Source organism: Temnothorax longispinosus, chromosome 7 (genome assembly GCF_030848805.1).
Source record: "Temnothorax longispinosus isolate EJ_2023e chromosome 7, Tlon_JGU_v1, whole genome shotgun sequence".
NCBI classification, from domain to species: Eukaryota; Metazoa; Arthropoda; class Insecta; order Hymenoptera; family Formicidae; genus Temnothorax; species Temnothorax longispinosus.
Genome location: NC_092364.1, coordinates 14,027,863 through 14,036,571, shown reverse-complemented (window position 1 = coordinate 14,036,571; position 8,709 = coordinate 14,027,863). Strand labels below are relative to the sequence as shown.

Below are 8,709 nucleotides of genomic sequence, written 5' to 3'. Positions count from 1 at the left end.
ATATATAGCGCGTATAAAATAATTTCTCCTTTAAATAATAAAGCATAAAAAGAATAGTGGATGTACAAGAGGTACTCTACTATCCAGGTAAGCATATCCCAATTTGATGAGATCGAGAAGAACGTCATGGCCCTTTTCACTTGACATTTTTTCACCGCAAGATGCACTTTTTTATTAACGATAGGTGCACTCGATGCCCACAAGCCCGAGGCACTCGAGATCCGCGTTCTACGAGCAAGATCATCTGGTTCCCAGGAAAGCCTGTCCTCCATTCCTGTCGTGCCCAATAGACACTAAGTGCCTGCGTACGCACGTTAAGAGGCCCCAAGGCTGGCTCACATTCATCTCGATTCCTACCCTCAATGGTTCATTGTGCCCGCTTTTGTACAATCGCGTTTCCGAATGTCGCCCGTTTTATTTTGATTCACGCAGCGCACCCGGAGGAGAGGATCTCCCGAGTACCGCACGAAACGATCGAGAGCCGTCGGGACGTGCCGTAGGTTTTGTCAACGGTCGCCTTGCACTTTTTCCACTCTTGTCTTATGCCCCGAGGAAAGGAAAATGAAATTATTATGCTTCGCGGCGCGCACAGGTTTGCTGCTGAGCTATTGTGCACATTGAATGCATTTTGCCGGATACCGAGTGCTTTTCTCTTTCAGAATAGCGACGGTCTTAACGCAACGAATTAAAAAAAAATATTGAAAAAAATGCCATAATTATGTAATTTTTTGCGCGACCCAATCTTACGTAAATCATATAAAGTCGTAAAATATAGTGTAAATTGTTCTATTACTTAATTCAATATTGAGTAAACTTCTTTAAAAATAAATTTAACATGCATTTCATCGGTTAAAAAAATTTACGGAAAAATCTCTGAATTTTGGTTTATTAGACATTCGAGAAAAATCGAAATATTTTGTAATTGAAATACCAATAAATATTTCTTCTAACAACTTATCGATATTCTTACGTTTGATTACTCGCGAGAAGAGGATCGGAAAGACGTGCAAACATTCCCGGAAGCCGCGATGCGTTCTACGAGACAATTGGTAGTAGTTTGTAGAATACTCTGAAAGAGCAGAATATGAAGAGAAGAACGTGGATAAGAGAGAGAATACGAACGAGAGAAAGGGCATGCGAACGAAGTCGTCGTCGATTGGAAGGTTAAACGTTGCCTCGTTCGACTCAGCTGCACCCGACCGGTTTACACGTGTGCGCATTTGTAAATGCGCACACAGCCACGTACAAGTGCATCCTAGACTATTCACGTAGGTGCGCGGATGTGCGTGCGTAAACGAGGGTACACCCACGCGGAACCCAGTAATACATACGTATTTTGCCTAGGTCGAGAGAGCCACGCCGAAGGGGTTGCGAGAGGCAGCAATAGCACCACCGGCACGGATGTTGCTGCTGTTTGCAAAGCGGTGTATTATACTGTCAGCCATGTCGGGGATTAGCAAACGCAATACATCGGGCTTCGCGATCGTGCTGCGCATCTGTTCGCCAATCCAGTTTCCCTCCGCGCTGCGCTCACACACCGACATACGTCTCTATATCCCTCTCTCTATCCTTCCCCTCTTTCTCCGACTTCGCTCGACTATGCACTACCTCGTGCCTCTCCTACAAGAGCTGCATCGCAATTGACCCACGTTGCACGTTACGGGCATGCACGATTCGCAAATAACGCGAAAACCGTCGCACCGAAGGCGACACCCCGGAGTGTCGTTTAGTATAAACATGACGATTTGCGCGTTCGCCGTACTCATCGCTATAATACTTTGCGCGTTTTTTTTTCATATCGAATCTTTTGCAACGTAAGTTTACTTACTTTCTATATAATATCTTGTCTTGAGATACTAATGATAAGCAGATAAATAATTGATTTATAATGGTTTTTGTTAGTATTTTGACATAATTATAGAGACAATGACAAGATACTTTTTTATAATGTTATGATAACATTTGATTAAGGACTATTTTGCTTTTTCGTCAAGCGCAAGTATTTGTTAAGAAGACAGAGATATTCGATGTTCACGCACGTTCTGCAAATACACGAGCGTAATGTAAATCCTTGTCATATCAATGCTGTTTACGGGCAAGTTCAGCGCGCAAATCTGCGTGCTCAAGTCGTCGTTGTTACCCGACGATGTATCCCCTTAATCTTGTGTATTTACGGATTTCTGGCGAAACAAAGGTCACGAACGTGCGAAAAGTGCTACCTTTAAGATATTGATCTGTATGCACATCCGATTAAAATGTTGACAACTATTTATAGCTAGATAAAACTATTCTATTTGACGGTTCTATTTGGCGTTAAATTGGCAGGGGAAATATTATAGATAAAAATATCAGAGATAAAAACAAGATAAATAATGTATATCCATATCATGTACTATTCTGAGTCTTGACAGATTATCGATAGCGAATATTACTTCTCGAAAAATGTATTTTTGACTTTGATAGAAAGCGCTTTGCGATCAAACGCAAACTGGTTCGTATACGCTGCGCGAATCACGAAGTAAGCAGGCGTCAAGGGAATTTATATAGAGGAAATTCTATCGTAAATAATGCGGAAGTTCGTGACACTTTTACCGTCGTCGACGAGGCGTAATGTGTATATACCTATCGCATGGCAGGCGGTGCGAAAGTTGCAAAGTTTCGAGCGAATATCGTCGATTAACTCCTTCCGGGTGTATAGTTAGTAGTCTACTAGTTTTCAATGGGGTCGTAAAGCATCACGAGGCCATGGCAACACTCCCCTGTCAATATGTTAGAATAGGGTTTTAACCAAGTTTTGAGGAGAAGCTGTGGATACATTGTAATTACCGTTCTTTATATTTGAGACAAGCTGTCGCTTAGAAGTTTCAACAGCCTCTACATATAAATTGGTTAATAATTTCCCTAGACAGGAGAATTGATTTTCTTTACCGTAAAATAATTGTAAAGACATTGCGCTATTATTTTTAATTGCATGTAATTGAAATGTAATCTCGCGCTGATATTATAACTACCAAGCAGTTTCAAATATTATGACACAATAATGTTTCAATTTTAAAATATATCAATAAAACATAAATTACAAAATTTTCGATGTTTTAAATATTCTTGTTTTATTTTTCTATCGCTTGAGAAATGATTGTAATAAAATCAACATCATAAAAATCGGCGATTCTTTTGCAAAAATACCGTACACGTTTAATATTATTAGCGGATTATCCGATAGAGTGTGAGGCATCGTCAATAAACTCATAAAATCGCATTATTTCTGAAACAAACGCGCAGAAAATCCAGGAAATAATTACGACAGCATTTACGCGGACGAATCCAAGTTTCGCAAAACGTACCGTGTCGCGAGTTGCGATAGATTACATTTTTTAAGTCGACGTGCCCATGCCGGCCGAAACAATAACGCACGTCACCGTTGAAATGACAGCGAAAACGAGCCCCGTCGCCCGTTCCTAAACCTGCCCTGCCCCCTTGCCCGCAATGCACGTTGCACCGCCATTATCACGAATGACGATGCAGACGCACGTCATTTTATCTCCCGACGCGTCCGGTCCGCTTCTGCGTTCTCGCGCGCGCGCGCGCGCGTGTGTATGTGCAGCAGACGGAGCAAAAAAAGTGTTTCTCACCTATACCGGCTGACACCGCACCGTTCAGAAGTTTATTTAGCCGTCGACTGACACGAAAATCCCGTCGAGGCTTTTATTATGGGTGGTGCCGTCAGACTCGGAAGAGGAAAAAAAATGTCAATCCATCCGGCAGCTTAACGCGACGCGCGCGAGACGGTACCAACTCGCCTCGACATCGCATTAATTGATTTATTTCGCAGCGCTGCCGCCGCGGTCTTTTGTGCTAATCTTCGACGCCACCTCCCCGCATGACCCGATCCATCGCTCACGTTCCTCGTTCGCGACGGACGGCTAGAAAACGCGGAAGGGTTCGTTAACGCTGAAGATTCATTACGTTTCTAATACAGCGGACTAAATGACGGATTAGCGAAGGAGCGAATGTAGGTGGAAGAGCATTCGGGGAGATATTTGTCTCGGCTGACTTGCACGTATTTTATCTAGAAGAGAGATTAGGAGCTTACAAGAACCCGGTTACGAGTACGCCCCGCAAGTAATACTCTGTGATATTAGCGACAGATTGCGAGAAACATTTATCGTATGCCGTAAACTTTTATAGATACGGTAAATGAATCGGAACCACGTTTCGGACCTCGTCTTCGGTAATCATTAAGGATCTATTAAACTTTAACGATCTAATATCTACCTCTTCCAGACGGAACAAATAAAGAAGAGCGGCACGTATCAACAAAGAAAATTAATACTAAAGATACAGTGTGATTGAAGCTATTTCAACTTCGATTTTATAAGATAAGATCCTTTTAAGATATGTCAAATTAGATAAATAATCATCATTTACTTAATGAATCGTGAAACTTGTTTATTTCTAATACAAATACTAAATATCTTTTCACATTCTCCAACAATTTACTGTAAACGCAAATTGTAATAGATTGCTTTTAGATTTCGCCACGTAGTCTTACAATTAATTGTCCCTTGCAATTTGTTTATTCGTATTTGTTCGTAAGCCGAAGCAGCAAGGTATCCACACGAACGAATGTGCTGCGTGTGCATGTAGAACACAGGTATTTATCGGTGTTCGATCAACATTCCACGGAGTGCGTAGATGAGCGTGCGGCGTGTTACGCAATCCAAATCGGCCACGCTTTATCGGTCGTCAACCGGAAACACGTGAAGCTAAAGACGGCCGCGCGCGGCAACAGGACTCTTCCCAGTTCTCCGGCACGCATACACGTCTATCCGAAGCGATCGATAAAATTCCTGAGAATGCTCCGAATGGCATTTGCCCGTCTATTTTGAACGACGAATCACCGCAATCTACCGACGAATTTATTAAAATGCGGAGCCTCATCGTGAATAGGAATGCCGCAATTTTTGCTACTTTCTAATCATCGATTACATTTCTACGATAAAATTTCCGTTTGAAGTAAACAAAAGCACCAAAAGTAAAATTCGGACAGGTATAGATCTTGTATAGGTGGTCTCAGTTTCTTTGACGACAAGAAGACACAAAAAAAAAGAAAAAAAGATGTCGAACATTTCAAGTAGTCCAGCATGGAAACTCGATACTTTTTATTCTCGTTTCGAATATAGAGTTTGAAGTTTGAAGCAGGGACCAATAACAAAGCTACGGACATAGGTCAGAGCAATGGTCGAGAGGATAGAAGGGAAAACTCTCGGCATAGAGATAAGTAGGATGCCATATTGATTGCGACTAACTCTCTCGTGGTGGTTGGGAGTTTGAAAGTGAGGAACTAACCATCGCGGGGAAGAAGGAGATGGGGAGAGGCGGCTAGTTAGAATATATGTACGGTAAGAGAAAGAGGGAGAAAGCTGAAGAAAGAAAGAGACGGACGGGTGGAATCAGCGAACAGAGCCGAAGGTGAAGGGAACTTGGAGGAGAGAGAAAGAGACAGGGAGGGAGGGAGAAGGAGAGAAGTACAGACTACGCGAGAATTACCGGATCGATATTAAGTTGCGATAGTTCCCGTTTCGACTGCAGGGCGCTCGCGTTTGCACCCTTACAGGTCAACCCCCTGTATACCTGCCGCTACACCTGGCGACGACCTGACCCCACGACCTGTGACCTCTAGACCGACGCGAATCCGGATTATATCGAGCGATCGAAACCGACCTCCGTTACCTTTCAATGCTTGCGCAACAGTTCGCGCGCGCTTCGCTGTGTCGAGACAATTCCGGATTAGATAGCTAAGATGATAAATTGTCGGCAATAAATTCGTTGCGGATGCATTGATTTATGTACTTTACTAGTTCTCTATTGTGGTATCGACAAATTTTGCGTCTATTTTTGCATACGGTACATTAAATGTTGATAAACGACTGATGTTAAGAATAATAATATATGAATATAACATGCTCTCTTTTTTAAATAAAGTCTCACGATTACGCGTGCATAAAATTAAAAGTAAATATCAGACTGTATTCGATTCTATCCTCTTTACTTCATGGCAGTTATGTAATAGGTTGAGTGACTATTACACTTGAGTGTGCCACTTTCAGACTTGTTCGTGTCCCTCTCGAAAAGTGCGTTATAACTGCGAACTCTATGCGGTATGTTGCCAATCGATTAGCAGTAACGCATGAATAAGAAAGTTTTAAATTTTCCACATACTAAGTTTCTGAACAGAAATGTCTTGATTTCCATGGATTTCAACATGTAAGGACATATGTTTTCGTATACGTATGAGGAAATCAAATATATCACATACATTAGTACAAACCAAGGTACAAACGCATGTCTGTATTAAATGTAACAGACTTCTTATTAGAAAATATTACGATTAATAATCGTAAATAAAAAATATTTAACTTTGTATTGCATTAAGCAAAATAAATTTATGTTGTTACTGCGATAATTACGTGGCTTTTCTCCACGAAACTTAATTTCTAATTTAAGAATATGTATTCAATGTGGAATTCTCGATAATACGTAAGTATCTGTACTATCTAGGTGGAATTGCGTGGGAAGTACGAGATCACAGGTCAAAATGCGATATCGCTGGGACCTCTGATCCCGAAATGGTAGACCCCACGCAGCGCAATTGGCGATTTTCACCGAATGCTATGGAGATCCGATGGATGGCTAGTAACAGATTGTAACAACGCGCTGTCGATGTGAGGTCCCATAATGCACGCATAACGGGAATGTACTTATCAACCTGCGTCATCTGAAGAGCGTACTTTAGATGAACATTTGCGTGCCACGTTATTTCACTGTCTTTCTTTTCCATCTTCGTTCTTTCCGTTTAATTTGATTTGCATGTATAGAAATTTTATGTTTATTTACAAAGCGAATAAAAAAAAATTATATAAATAATTAAAATGAAATAATCAAATAAGAAAATTTTACTGTATAGATTATTTTCTTTAAGATTTGTTATAGTTTTTGGTTGCACATACCACAATCAATTCTTAAAATTAACTAACTATATGCTAGCAAAATGTATTAGAATCCAAAACACGATATCAAATGGTATTAACAACTTCTAATCTGCTCGATATTGTCTTTTAGCACCCACGTCGGTCGCAATTAGCGCTTGGTTGGTGCTCAACGAGTGTCACCGATATCCACGTGCTCGCAGACGAGTGGCCGTCGTTCCCCGTTCTCGTTTTTTCCGCTTACGTTTTAATCTCTTCCGCGCGCGTGGAGATGTCGAATAAATTCGTAACGCTACACCCGGGAATCCGCGTCGCCCGGTGCAGATGTGAATTATCAACGATCCACCGGCTTAGACGGGGCCCGGATCAACGAAACTGCACACTACGTGGAAGTACCGACGTGGGAAAAAAATTACGGGGAAAACGATCAGAAGAGGTCACTGCTTCCTGGAGGGCTGTCTTCTACCTCGTCGTCGCTTCCTGTGTTTACACTGCGTCGTCCTGACATCTCTCGTCGGCCCTCAAACGTGGACGCCGCGCTGTCAGTAAGCTTCTTGTGGATGTTTTCTGACGTGGGACACATGGTGCCCGTACGTCGTCGCAGACTAAACTTATATACAGACCCCGACACACTTCGGCTGCTCTTCCTTTTACTTGCATCCTTCGGCTGAACCACCGGTTCGCCGTTTACTCTCGTGTATCTTTTGGCAACGAAAATTTTCGTCAGCGGAATTACTGTGAACGATAAATTAAACGAGGTTTCTTTCATGGAACCATCTCTAAAATTTAAAGATTATTATATCTACATAGAATTCTTTTTTTTTTTTCATAAAGACTATAGTTATAATTCTGTGGTATAATGTAATCAATAATCACACACAACGAGTAAAAATATCCTATTGTAGAGATGATGGTCGTTGCAGAAGTTTATTTCACGTCAAGTTTGCGCCATCATTTTTGCGAATTCAGTATCGCTAATATTATGACGTTTTTTTACTTTGCCTGGTTTTTTATGTTAATTTTACTGTGTTCTGAGAGAAAAGTATTATAAAAAAGTATTTTACTTTTAAGACATAGAAATTTAAAAGTGTAAAACGTTAATAATAAATTCTCTAATTTATATTTTTCAATTATAAAACAAACATAAACTTTATTCTTTAAATTCAGATTTAAAATTAGATATTCTAATCTTTTTAAGATTATTAATTAACTATTTAAATTTTTATTCAGACAAAAATTCGAACAGTATACGCATAACATTTATTACTGGATAAATAATATTAATTGTATAAATATTAATTGATTATTGTGATATAATATAATAACTTTAGTTTCTGGTATCTTGATAACGCCGAAGTTATTTCTTTAGACAATAAGAAAAAGAACCGAGATAAACTTATGTTAAATTTGTTGAAAATTTATACGGCTATCAAGACGATCCTTCAATGCTATTTACGTCCAATACCTTCCATCTTCCTTATTCCACGTACTCAACGGAGGAACGAAAAAATTTTAATCGAGAAACTTTTCTGAACAGTACGAACCAGATATTCGCTGGAGATTATCTTCCAGGCTTCAGATAACGTAATGGTTAACTTTATGCTTAAAGGAAAAGCATTTTTATTCTAAATTACTTATAATTACACGAACATAGCAAATTGTTGATTAACTGAAACTCCAAAGTATTTAAGAATTTTTTTTACGTATTTACTGTGAGTTA

General features: G+C 40.1%; 1 long non-coding RNA gene across 2 annotated transcripts; it reads left to right on the top strand.

The window, feature by feature from the left end:
- Nucleotides 1-5,678: 5,678 nt before the first annotated feature.
- On the top strand, nt 5,679-7,528 carry LOC139816505 (uncharacterized). 2 transcript variants are annotated; one of them, XR_011733030.1, is made up of 3 exons: nt 5,679-6,335; nt 6,562-6,725; nt 7,123-7,528. It is a non-coding gene; the product is annotated as an uncharacterized lncRNA (long non-coding RNA). The 2 variants fall into 2 exon arrangements; XR_011733031.1 differs by having other exon boundaries at nt 6,562-6,757.
- Nucleotides 7,529-8,709: the final 1,181 nt, after the last annotated feature.